The sequence below is a fragment of the Tenrec ecaudatus genome, chromosome 18 (assembly GCF_050624435.1).
Source record: "Tenrec ecaudatus isolate mTenEca1 chromosome 18, mTenEca1.hap1, whole genome shotgun sequence".
Classification (NCBI taxonomy): Eukaryota; Metazoa; Chordata; class Mammalia; order Afrosoricida; family Tenrecidae; genus Tenrec; species Tenrec ecaudatus.
Window position 1 is genome coordinate 17,408,400 of NC_134547.1, and position 13,900 is coordinate 17,422,299.

At 45.8% G+C, this 13,900-nt stretch overlaps 1 long non-coding RNA gene across 1 annotated transcript in view; it reads left to right on the forward strand.

Moving 5' to 3' along the window:
• The first annotated feature begins 3,783 nt into the window (after positions 1 to 3,783).
• Positions 3,784 to 13,900, forward strand: part of LOC142432739 (uncharacterized) — a 34,926-nt gene continuing 24,809 nt past the window's right edge. Inside the window, exons 1-2 of the long non-coding RNA XR_012780909.1 lie at positions 3,784 to 3,957; positions 5,899 to 6,005. This is a non-coding gene — a long non-coding RNA (uncharacterized LOC142432739). The remainder of the gene's footprint in view (positions 3,958 to 5,898; positions 6,006 to 13,900) is intronic.

The following is a 13,900-nucleotide window of genomic DNA, read 5'->3' on the forward strand; positions in this document are numbered from 1 at the left end:
AATATCACGATAAAGGAAGAACAGATTGAAGTTGTCAAGGATTTTGTCTTGCTTGGAGCCACAATCACTGTTCATGGAAGCAGCAGTCAAGACATCACATGATGCTTTACATTGGGTACATCTGGTTCACCAGACTCCTTGACAGGGTTGAAAAGCAAGGATGTTACTTTGAGGCTTAAGGTGAGCCTGCCCTAACCATGGCATTTTTCAATGCCTCTTGTGGATGTGAAAGTTGGATACTGAACAAGGAAGACTCTGGTGCTGGTATTGAAAATACCATGGGCTGCCAAGAGAACAAACACATCTGTCTTGGAAGAACTATAGCCAGAATGCTCCTTAGAGGCAAGGATGGCAAAACATTGTCTCATGGACTTTGACATGTCGTTAGGAGAGACCAGTCCCTGGAGAAGCCACTCTGCTTGGTAAAATAGAGGGGCAGCGAAAAAGAGAAAGTCCCATGCCAAGAGGGACGGACACACTGGCGGCACCAGTGGACTCAAACGTAAGAACAATTGTGAGGATGGTGCAGGACCGGGTAGTGTTTCGTTCTGTTGTACATCAGGTTGCTATGAGTCAGGTTGCTATGACTCGGCAGCGCCTAACGACAACAGTCTCGTTAGCATTCTCCTTCAACAAAGGGTCAAGTCAGAGCAGTGATGTCTGAGGAAATCTACCAGGCCAATTAAGTTCAAGGCAGAGAGGTCAGCTCAGAAGGTTCTAGTGATTTTTTTTTCATAAACATTCCAAAGAGTAGTCTTGGTAGATTTTCTTGAAGGACAAAGGATTATCATAGGGACTTATTAGGAAGAAGTTAAAAAAATTGAAAACTGCTTCGATGAGAAAAATAAAAAAGGGTCAGAGAAGTTGTACGGAGGATTTCCCTCCCCTGTCACCACAATGGACCTGCTTATTCTTCAAGGCTAACAGGGGCTGTCCTCTGACCATTTTGTTGGGAAACCTTATCCTACCCTTTCTTTCCTACAATATTATATCCCCAATTTTGCCCCTCAGACCTCTTTTTGTGCCCTGAACTCAAAGAGCATTGAGGAGGAACATGATTTAAGGATGCCCAGGCTGCCATTTTGGGTGCAGTATAAACTGAGTTCTTCTGGAAAGGCTTAGAGAGATGAAATCTCCACGTTAAGAAGTGTCTAGAACTGGATGGAGTGTGTCTGGCCCAGTGGACCACAGAAAAAACCAGTGCCACTCACATATGTGTAGGAAAGGGCTTTATATCAAGAAATAATTATCTATCAAGAAAACATCCCAGCCCCATCCAACTCAAGTCTGTAAGTCCAATATTAATCCATAAGTCCCTCTTCAGACTCATACAGTCACATGTAATGATATAGAATGCAGAAGATCACAGGTCAGTGGGTGGATCTGATGTCGGTGGAACATGGCAGGGTTGTGACAGCTCTCAGGGTCGGCAAGCAGGGAGCCAAGGCAGGCAGTGGGAGGGGTTCCCTGAACTCTCCTTTATGAGAAGGCCACGCCCACAAGGAGCACCATCATCCTGATGGACAGATTGAATATCATTTCTACACCTTTAGGTCTCTTCAAGTAGACATGAACTTACGTAACCCTCACATGGGGTAGCTGTCTAGAAACATTGACTTCACACTGGAATAAGGCTTCCCATAATTTTTTTAGCAGTTTTTTTGACGTACCAGTGTACTCTTGATATCCTCTTGGAGAGACTTATGCACACCTCATCTTTCATCCACAGAAGCACCCAGATGAGGCAGATTCCAACTACCTCAGCCTTTCAGCTACCCTTTAATACGTTCACAGGCCTCATCTATTGAAGCTGAGATACAACACACACACACACACACACACACACACACACTCACACCCATTGCCATCTGACTCATAATGACTGTATATGACAGGGTAGAAGAGTCCCTTGGGGGTTTCTGTGACTTTCAATCTTTACAGTAACAGACGGTCTTTTCTTTCTCCTGTGGAGCGACTGGTGAGTTAGAAACACGGATCTTGTGACTGGCAGCCTTATTCATAATCCACTAGGGCCTAGTGACTAGGCCATCAGAGAGGGCTGCTTCTGTCGCACGTCTGAAACAAACAACACCTCACTGCCATCGAGTGGATGCTGACCCTCTGAGGCAGGGTAAGACTGCTTTATGAGTTTGGAAGTCTGTAGGTGTAGAAAGTCCCTCTCTTCAGCGGAGCGGCTCGTGCTTTGGACCTGCTGATCCTGTGTGAGCAGTCTAACTCGGAACCCCTATGTCGACCCCAGGGCTCCTTTCTAACACACAGAGTCTCTTAACTGCTCCTCAACTCTCCCACCGAGATAACAGATAAGGTTCCAGGCCTCTCTGACCCCCTCCAAGGAGTGGCATTGTAGGATTTGGCTACTGAAAGGTTGGAGGTTTGAAGCCACCCAGAAGAAAGATATGTCTATCTTCTTTGGAAAGATTATTTAAAAACAAAACAAAACAAAACAAACAACACCCTCTCTGCCATCTAGTCAATACTGACTCATAGCAACACCCTGTGGGTTTCCAAGACTGTAAGCATCTCTCCCAAGGAGCTGCTGGTGGTTTTGACCTGCTGACTTTGCTGATCACAGCCCAGCAAGGAACTGTTACACCACCAGGGCTCCCTCTGAAGCTGGGGTTGGAATCAACTTGAGAGGAACGAGCTTTTTCATGTTGTTGTCTTGAGTCCTCTCTACAGGCGCCCCCTGGTGCCGAAATGGTTAAGGAAGGGCTGGGCTGCAAACTGAAAGATCAGCCATTCGAAGCTGCCATCCGCTCTGCTGGAGCAAAGACCCCGAGCTCTGCTCCCTGAACGATTAAACACTGTCATCACTGTTATGGAATTAATTCCGACTCAGATCCTCTAACCACAGCCATCGAGTTGATTCCTGCTCATAGTGACCCTACAGTGTGTAGGGTTTCGAAGTGGATAAATCGTTGCCAGAGCAGACAGCCTCATCTTTCTCCCTCAGAGCGGCTGGTGGGTTTGAACTGTTGACCTTGCCATTAGCAGCTAGCCTAATGCTCAGTCCAGAGCAGGAACCTAGGAAACCCTATAGGGTTCTTCTACTGTCTTTTAGGGTGGCTCACAGAATTAAGTGAAACAGCTAACAAAAATCAACGAGTCAACCAGGGCTGCAGTAAAGTACCGATGAAACACACAGCATTCCTCTGGTTCCTTGAGGCTTCCTCACCCCCCACTAGCATGACCCCAGTGCTGCTACTCACTTCGGACTAGATCGGAACATATACACAGATCCAGATAAGAGCTAAGAGCTCATGCCATACGGAATCTAGGAGCAGGAATGGGAGTAGCAATACCAGGAGGGTAGAAGGGAAGGTGAGGGAGAGGAGGGGAGAAAGGGGGAACCGAGCATAATGATTGACACACAATCACAGCCCCCTCCATGGGGACGAACAACAGAAACCATGGGGGAAGGGAGACAGTGCTGGGTGTAAGGTATGAAAATAATAATAATAATTACAATTTATCAAGGGGTCACGAGGGTGGCTGAGGGGAGGGAGGGACAAAAGACGAGCTGATACCAAGGGTTTATTAGAAAGCAAATATCTAGAAAATAAGGATGGCAACATATGTACAAATATGCCGCATACAATTGATGTATGAAGAGCCCCCAATAAAATGATCTTTTCATAAAACAAAACAAAAATCCCCTGCTCCAGCCCCAGCATCCTCCAGGCCACAGGGTGGCGCTGTGAGCCTGTAGATGAGTCTTGCTGTGGGGACTAACGTCGGGGTGGAGGAGTAGAGAGGGAGGAGAGGGTGCAGGGAGCGAGACTAATGTAATCCCGCTTAATCCTCAACCTGAGGGAAACACTTGTGACTCTTACGTCACAGCTAAGGAAGCTGGACCATGGGGAGACGGTGCAGTTACTGAAGTTCACGTACCACAGAGGAAACTGAGCTCGGATGTCTCCTCTGGCGCTGCTGTGGGTGAGTTTTTGTGGAGGTGGTGGTGCTGGGGGCTCTCACTGAAGGACATGAATGAGTGAAAATGACAATACTGTTACTTGTAACAACCACGACAAGGCAAACAACCAACCAAATAACTCCACCCTACCCCCACTCTCCCCCACCCCCGCCAAACAGCCCATTGTCCTAGTCAATTCCACATGACCATCTGTTGTTTGACCGCAGACTGTGATCTGTTGAGCTTTCTTTCTTTCTCTTCAGACACATAAGGAGTTATCTCCATCACATTTCAATGATCAAAACTTCTGATCTTGCGCATTCCTGCGTGTGTGAGTGTGCAGGAGTGTAAGGGTAAAGGGAAAACCCCAGCCACTTTGATTAAGGGGAACTCTAGGAATGTCCTTTGTAACCAACCGGTCACCTGGATTTCATCGCTTTTCTGGTGACAATTCAAGCAGCCATCACCGGCGATGAAGGCGGTGGCAGCTGCTTCTCTGTGTCTAAGTGACTGAAGATTCTGTAGGTAATCGTGGGGTGCTTCTCTCTACCTTACCGTTAGAATTTCAGGGAGCAAAGTTTTTGATTAAAAAAAATCATTTTCTCAGGGGCTCTTAAGTCTATGATTTTGAGGAGAAGTTTTTCTCAGTAAGAGACCAGCTCCGTGCTTTCATTAACCACAGAAGAGGATCTTTCTGACACTTTTCAATGACAGGGTGTCTCTGAGAGTTAGTCATTCCCCCCCCTCCCCCCTCCCTTTATTCTCCCTTCTTGGTGTTATCCAGGTCATTAAGAACAACCAATCACACACAGCTGTGTCCCACCCGCTCCTTTGATTCCCTACCCACCTCCCTGATGAAGGCACCAGGTCTGGGATGGGCTTAGTGCCACAGTGAGTAAATGAGAAGCCGGCTTGGAGAGGGAGAGGCTCAGAAGAAAGAGAAATACATTAAAGGTCCTCTTCTCCCTTCCAGGCAGGGTTCCGTGCCTTCCCTAAATCCCTAGGGAGTGGAATGGAGTGGGCACATCACCTACTGTCTGCCTCCCCCTCCCAACCCCCGCAGGGTTCTTCTCAGCACTGTGGGGCTGCAGGACCTGGGCGGGGCTGAGCTGGGTGGGGCTGAACCCCAGAAGAACTGTACCAGGAGTGGGGGAGGGAGGGGAAGCAGAGAGAAATGTGTAGAGACTAAACTGGGTGTAGGTGTCCTGGAATAGGCACGGTATATGGGTGCGGACGAGACTGCTGAGTTAGAAGAATTCAGCCCTCCCATGGCTCCGCAGGGCAGGAGTGAAGGTGCAGATGAGTATTATCGGAGGAGCCCGGGGCTGTCCCAGGAGCAGTTCAAGTATCTGCTGCCAGCCCCGACTGAGGTATCCTGCTCACACGGAATGCGTCCACTGGCTCTGTGGACTTGCAGTGGAGGGGACCAGTCCCGTGGGGTGGGGGACTCCCTTGGCCAATGTGGAGCGGAAAGGGAGAGGAGACCGTGAGGCAGGATGGAGTGTTCCCTTCCCTTGTCTGTTAGTCTGGGTGGACTAGAGAAACAAAAGCTATAGACACTCAGATGTGTATAAGAAAGAGTTTTATATAAAGATTAACTGAATATTGAAAAAACATCTCAGCCCAGTCCAGATCAAGCCCATATGTCTGATACCAATCTATAAATTCCTCTTCAGACTCAAGAAACACATCCAATGACGATCTTGTGGATCCAGTGGCTGTGGAAGCATCTCAGCTCTGGCAGGGGTTTCCACATGGCTTCTCCAACTCCGAGGCTCTGGCTGCCATCAGTTATATCCATGTGGCTTGTCAACTTTGCAGGGAGTGAGCATGTGTCCAGCCTCCAGCGAGCTATGTATTGTCAGCATCTCCAAATAAGCTCATCCAGCTGGGACCTGATTGACAGGCTAAGCGCCAGGCTGACCTCCACCCCTTCACTCGCAATCCTCTCAAATTGTCAACAGATGCTGTTAGGACCACACCTTGTGAAGGCTGAGCGACTGGAGATGGGGAGCAGGCGGCTGCTCTGCAGACCAGATAGCAGGAGGTGGAGAATGGACAGCGCACAGAGGTGAGAGAGGCAGAGGGGAGGGTGGGAAGAGGGAGGGAGCGACGCTGTACCACATTCACCCAGAAGTTGAAATCCCAAAGATGGACAGATGGGAAGAGGGGGGAAGTAAGGGAGAGGGCCGGGCTGGGTTGGTAGCTGTGGGAAGCAAAGGTGGAGGGGAGCTCACAGCCAGGTCTAGGCCATCATTCCTATCCCCTTTACCCCCTGGAGTGCTGAACCCTATCAGGGAGGTCACCTGCTGTCACCCTTCTGTGGGCCCTGGGAGCGGCACTCGTCCCTGGCATCGCCCCGGGGGTGAATCAGCACTCCTTTCTACAGCAGAAATCTTGGTCAGAGGCCATGGCGCCGGGGACAATAGGATCCCGGGCCTGAACTGCATGGTGGAAGGCAGCAGAGAGCCAGTGTGCTTTCTCGATCCCTCAGGAAAAGACTCGCACATCCTGGGTGATCAAGTCTGTGCCACCTCAGACATGATATTGATGGCATCTCCTGTGCGCTTCTGGTCAATGAAAATGACTCCCGACGGCCAACAGGCCAGGTCAGGCTGGCAGCTTTGGTTGGCATTGGCACATGGTGGCTGGGCAGCAGCTCCTGAATGGGTCAAGGGATTGGGACTGCTGTTGCCGCTGTGCTGAGTAGCTGTGTTTTCGAGTCTAGGAGCTGGTTTTCTCGCTGTCTAGTTTAATGAAAGGCAGGGTAGGCTTCTGTCTCTAGTCATGTAATGATGTAATTTGGCAGCTTGTGAGTAGATGTAGTCATTCTTGCACTTTGTGGTCTGATGTAGTCTTCTTCCACTTTGTGGTCTGATGTAGTTATCCTACATTTTCTGTTCTGAAGTGATCATCCTGTGTTTTCACACTATGATGGCTTTTCTCATAAAGATTTGATCTTTGGCCCCTAACCATGTTCTTAAAGGAGGAATGGATGTATTTACTAGAGCTCTGCATCTGAGAAGGCTCTAGCTCAGCTCTGATCCCTATCCCCACTGTGCGACCTTGGATAACTCACTTAACTTCTGTTCACTGTGGCTTCCTCTGCCAGGAGGACCATACGAATCACAGAACACTGGTCAGTATTGTGCTGGAAGATGAAACCCTTATGTTGAAATACACTCACATCAATCGACTTAAAGTATACCAATGATGGTGAAGGTGGCACAGGAAGAAGCAATGCTTGCTCTGGTTGTCTTTGGTCATGATGAGCTGGCATCAATGCTGTAAGTAACCATAGCATGGCGCTGATGAGTGTTCCATACACAGGCTGACAGGTTACCAGGTGGGGGTGTAAAATGAGGTGTGACAAAGGAGTCTATCAATCCCCAATAGCCCATCCTTCACACCACATTCAACATGTGATGTTCCCATTGCTGGAAACTCAAATTCAATGTTCCATTAGCGATTGTCTCCCATTGCACTCTTCTGGTTATAGCGAGCCCTGGTAATTACTAAGACATCTTTGTTCCTTTGTGCTTGCTCTTTTTTGTCTTTCCCTGTAAGTTAGCTCATACAGTATTTGTCCTTTTGTGGTTGATTTATTTCACTCAGCATTAAGTCTTTAAGCGTCGTTCGTATTAGAGCATGTTATCAGCAATGCCTGGGTTCATACCACCTGCTGTTGTCTAGTGTCCATTGATGGGTATTTAAGGTGTTTCCTCCTGTTGGTTGTTCTGACGGTGCTGACGTGAGCACTGGGGCACAGACACCGTGGTTGAGTCTCTACTTTCAAGACTTGGGGCAGATGCTTAGCATGGGGTTGGTGGGTCAGAGGGTAGTTCTGTGTTTAGTCTGTTGATGAACTGGCACAGGGTTTTCCACATCTTTGGCATTCCCGCCGGCATTGGAGAAGGGTTCCAGTGACCTTATGTCTTTGCCAACACACTTCTTATTCTGTGGATTTTTCTTTTCAGTCTTTCTTTTGATCAGTCAGCCTAGTGGAGGTGCACAAACGCTCACTATGCTTTTGATTTGCATTTCTCTGACACTAATGGCATTGGACTTCCGTCCACTTATTTGGCGGCCATTTGAACATCATCTTTTGGTGACATGTTCATTCAAGTACTTTTTCCATTTTATGATTGGATTATTTTTTGTTGTTGTCAACAAAGTTATATATACATATATGCATTTTTGGATTCCAGTCAGGTATATTGTTTCTGAAGATATTGTCTTTGAACTCTTTTGGTGAATGGAAGTGTGACGTTTTTATGTGGTCTCCAATTTATTTATTTAGTCTTTGTGTGTGTGTGTGCACTTTTGCTATTATTTTAGATAATTCACTGTTGAAAGCTAAGCCTGATAGCACTACCCCTGGTTGGTCTAAGAATTTTGTGGTTACAGTCTGCACATTTAATTTCTAAATTAATTTTAAATTTGTTTCTCTGTATGGTGTGAGTGCAGCGAGTGTTTTGTTTTTACTCTGCATGTGAAAACTCAATGTTCCCAACACAATTTATCAAAGAAACTTAGCATTTTTGTCAAAAATCAACTGACCAAAAAAAAAAAAATCGACTGACCATAGATGTAGGATTTATTTCTCAGCTCTCTTCCACTGCCTGTGTGTCTATTGACCAGTGCCAGGGTGTTTTGATTACTGTTGCTCTGTAAAATGCCTTAAAATTAGGAGTGTGAGTCTTACTTTGCTCTTCTCTTGTTCAATAGTTTCTTTGAATAAATTATTTCATCCACTAATCAAAATATATCTTTTGAAGTTGTTAAGAACTAGTTAGGAAACTAATACTAGGAATTCAATGGGGCTAAGCACTAGGCTGCAATCTTCAAGATCAGCAGTTCAAAACCACCAGCTGCTCTTTGGGAGAATGCTGAAGCCTTCCACTCCCATAAAGAATCACAGTGTCTTTAACCCACCAGGGAAGTTCTGCTTTGTCTTATAGGCTCATCATGAATTGGAATAGACTTGGTGACAATGAGTGAGTGAATGATGAATTCACCATGGGAGAAAGAAATCTTCATCCCTCGTTTCTGGGATATTATAGTCTAGTCAAACTAGGAGGCAATGGTAAGGTTTTAAAAGATGAGCGGTAACCGATCACCATGGTTGACACCTAATCACACCCCCCCTCCCCCCTCCAAGGGAATGAACAACAGAAATCATGGGGGAAGGGAGACAGTGGTAGGTGTAAGATATGAAAATAATCATAATTTATCAAGGGGTCACGAGGGCCGGGGGAGGGTGGTATAAAAAGAAGAGCTAAACCAAGGGCTCAATAGAAAGTAAACATTTAGAAAATAATGATGGCAACCTGCTTGATAAAATTGATGTATGGATTGTTATAAGAGCTGTAAGAGCCCCCGATAAAGTGATCTTTTAATAAAAGCAAATAAATAATGATGAGTGGTATTATATGTGTGTTTTCTAGTTTAGAGAGTCCCTAACAATAGATTAATAAACTGTACCATGTTCATTATATGCAGCAATATCACAAGTATTTTTAAAAGTTCTTGGATAAATGGAATTAAGAGGTAGAGGCATTAACAAGTAAACTCTTTGAAGCCCCTTTGATTATGTCCACAACACCAACAAACCAAATCTGTTTGCTATCGTGCTGATTCCTGTGCCTGACCCACAACTCCTCCAGGGCTCCTTGTGTAGGTCCGTACATTTATAGAACAGCATGGGTGAATCTCAGACATTCCATTTAGTGAAAGGATCAAGACATCTAAGAGTTCATACAGTATGAATCCACTAATAATGAACGAATCAGCAAAGCTTATTGACGGAGTTCAAAGCCACGGGAGTGGTTATCTCCACAGGCAGGCATTAATTGGGAAGAGCCTTAAGAGAATGCTCTGGGGGGATGCTCCAGTTGTCTACATGCTGATTCTAAGACGGAGCACCCCCCTGTGTGTCTCAGTAGAACAGTACCCAAGAGGGGTTTCCATGACTGATCTTTCCAAAGTAGATGATCAGTGCTTTTATCCAAGCACCTCTGGGTGGACCAGAACCTCCAAAGTCCTGGTTAGCAGCCAAGGGTGTCCCCGAATCACTTCCTGAGCTATATTCTAGATCTGAATACAGATGATGATTACCCAGTTGTGGACATATGCAAATGTCCACCAAACTAATTCTTAGGACAGACACAAGCACACAGAATCGAACTTCTGGGTTTCATGCTGGACTGTGTGCTCAGACTCTGTGTGCTCTTATTTCCAGATCTTTCTCTCTCTATCTCTCTCCTTCTTTAGCTCAGTCTTGAGCTCAGGCTCTATATCTCTTGGCTACCGTTTCTCCACTTGGGGATTTATCAAACCTATCCTTGGCTCCTCTGATGAGTCGATGAGTAAGCTCCACGGAAGGTCCGTGTGGCTGCTCATCGCACGAGGCAGCTGCCCATAGTCATAGGCTGTGGTTAGACAACCGAGCAGGATGCCAGAGCAGTGACTCGGACTTAAGCGTTGATTTATGATTGTGCTGCTTCCCATGTGGCCAGCTCCATGTCTGGGGATTCTATTTGAGGGGCAGGAAGCATTTATCTCATTAAAAGGGTCTAATTATCCTTTAGGGGGGGATAGTGTTGGTTCAGTCGTTCTCACCCTTCCTGTGGGAGACCCAGGCTCCATTGTGGATCAATGGCCATCTCATGGGCAGCCAGTGGAGCCTTGTGGAGCAGGATTGGGCTTTCTCCTCCCGTAAAGAAGTACAGTCTCGGAAACACACAGGGGCAGTGTAGCCTGTCTTATAGGGTTGCTATGAGTCAGGATCAAGTCGATGGCAGTGAGTCCCCCCCCCGCCACCCAGATTAAGATTCACATTGCGCTAGTGGTGTCCTGGGCTACACATTGAGTGACTAACGACAAGGTAGGGTTCGAACCCATCAGCTGCTCTGTGGGAGCAAGAGAAAGCTGTCTACTCCTGTCAAGATGTCAATTCTGGGAAACCCACAGGGGACAGTTCTGCTCTGTCCTACAAGGGACGGACTGAATGGCAAGTGAGGTTGTTTTTCTGTTCCAGACGACAAGCCATTGGGAAGACAGGTCTTCTGATCTTTGGAAAACCAGACCCTGAAAACTCTGTGCATAACAATCTATCAGTCTGAGGCTGATCATGGGATGGCCTAAGACTAGGCAGTGCTTTCTGCCATGGTGTTTGGGGTCACCATGAATCAGAGGCAGACTGGAAGGTGGCTGACAATGGTGGCTTAATTTTATTTAGGCCAACAAAAGAAGGGATATCTATTTTATAATATCTATTACGTAATATAGACACTATAGTTATGAGTTCCCACTGGGAATGAAGAAAGTGTTCTGAAGTTGATGGTGGTGATGAATATACAACTCTTCTCAATGTGATTGAACTATTGAAGTGTACAGTTGGTGAGTTACATGCCAATAGAACTGTTAGAGCAATAGCCACAACAACAACAACAACAACAACAACAAAACCCAAACAAAAGAAACCCCTTCATTTTCTTAGATTCCGGCATTCTCATTGCCTGTTGTCCCTGGTTTACGTAGGATCAGTATAATTTGTTGAAGGGGCTACAGCCTTGATACTCATGTGTGGTGCATGGGTGGCCCCAGAAATCCTACCTGGATATGCCCACGCTCCAGCTCCACCCCAAACTCAACCTACTGTCATGGAGTTGATTCTGACGCATAATCACCCTGTATCGGGTTTTTGACGCGGTTAATCATTACAGGAGTGGATGTTGGGTTTGAACCTCTGACCTTGTGATTAGCAGCCCAATCACGGGATGGTGCTCTATAGTTGAGCAAGATTTCTAAGTGATTCTTTTGCACACTGAAGTCTTTCTCGTCTGTCTTAGTCTGGAAGCCCCTCCCAAGCCTGTCCTTATGGGTGACCCTGCTGGTAGTTGAGATGCCAGCAGCTTGTCTTCCAGCAGCACAGCCACACACAAGCCCCCACAATATGACAGACTGGCAGACGCGTGGTGAACTTGTTCAGGATCATCTAGTATGTGGCGTCTCAAATGTAAAGAAGACAAAAACACTCACAATCGGACTAATACCTCACACGATGAGAAATGATCAAAGATCGACGTTATCAAGGAGTTCGTCTTGCTTGAGCCGCAATCAGTGCTTATGATGCAGCAGTCAAGAGATCAAGCGATGCATCTGCTACACAGAACTTTTAAAAATGCTGAAAAGTAAGGAGGTTACTGTGAGGACCCAAGCCTGATCCAGTCTAGGGTATTTTCATTCGGCTCACAAGCATGTGAAAATTGGACATGGAAGAAAGAAGACCAAAGAACGGATGTGTTTAAATGACAGTGCTGGAGTAATGCAAGTACTGTGGACTTCCAAAAGAACCAAGACGCCCGTCTCAGAAGTAGAGTCAGAATGCTTCTCAGCAGCAAGGACGTGTTGTCAGAAGAAAAACATGGTTCTTTTTTATGGCATTCTAATATTTTAAAATGCTCTTAAACAGCTATTGAGCACCCTGGTAGGTAGAATTCTAAAAGGGGACCCTAAATATACACTCTGTGGTAGTTACGTAATTGTGCGTCATCTTAAAGAGAAAAGTGTAGGGGTGGTGTCTAGCTTGTCAATTTGGCCACAGCCTGATGATGCTTCCTGGTAGGGGTGGCCTTCTTATAAGGAGGATCCTGGGAACTTCCTTTCTCTCGCTCTCTCTCTCTCCCTTCATTTGTCTATTGAAGAGCCACACTGGGATCTGCCAGAGCCCTGTGATGCCGCCATGGCCACGGGATCCACAAGACTTTGCACCCACCAAGCCACGATGTTGCTGCATTCTGCATGATTGCAAGTGGCTGAGTGAGTCTGAAGAGGGACTTATGGACTAGTATTCGACTTCTGGACTGGGCTGGGTTATTTGCGTGATAACATAATTACTTCTTTTAAAAAATCATTTTATTGGGGGCTTGTACAATTCTTATCACAATCCATCCATCCATCCATTGTGTCAAGCACCTTTGTACATTTATTGCCATCATCATTCTCAAAATATTGCTTTCTACATGAGCCCTTAATATCAGCTCTTCAGTTTTCCCTTTCCCGCCCCACTCCCCCTCCCTCATGAACCCTTGATAATTTATAAATTATGATTATTTTGTCATATCTTAAACTGTCCGACTTTACCCACTTTTCTGTTGTCCGTCCCCCAGGGAGGGGGATATATGTAGATCCATAATTACTTCTTAATATAAAACTTTTTTTACACATATATATAAGTATCATTGGATTTGTTTCTGTAGTCAACCTGGCCTAACGTATACTCTAATCCTGGAACTTGTGAATGTGTTGAGATCGCAAGAGGCTGCACTGATAGTGTTTATCAGACAAGGTACTGCCTTTATCAAATGCCTCATGGGTCTTTCTTTCTCAGTGTGCCACCTCTGTGTGGAATGGGACCTCCAATCTTCTGGGTAGCAGCTAAGTACATTCATCCTTTGCACCCTGCAGGGACTCTAAGCAAGTTTTTATTTATTTATGCTGTAAGCATTTTATTAGGGGCTCTTACCTGTGTTATTAAAATCCAAAGTTCCACTAGATCAAACAGAATTGTACACTTGCGGGCATCATCATTTTTGATACATTTTCTTTCTTCTTGAACTCCGCCCAGACAAGTTTCAATCCGGTTAAAGATCGTGGTTTGTGTTGTCTCAGTTCCGACTCACAGACACCCTGTGCATTTTTACTGATCATGAACCAGAGGGGAGAATAACATTAACTCACTAATGCACACTAATTTGGGAAGATAATAGGTTTTCACAAATTATTTGTGCCTTGTTACTAACAATGTCCTTTGTCTTTGTCTGTAACGTGCACTATCTTTTCTTTCTCCTCTCAGAAAAGCAACCTAATTTAATTTGCTGGAATATTATGATAGGAATGTGTACTGGTATTGCTTGATCATCATCTATAGACTTGGAACTTAAAAAAATATATATACACATA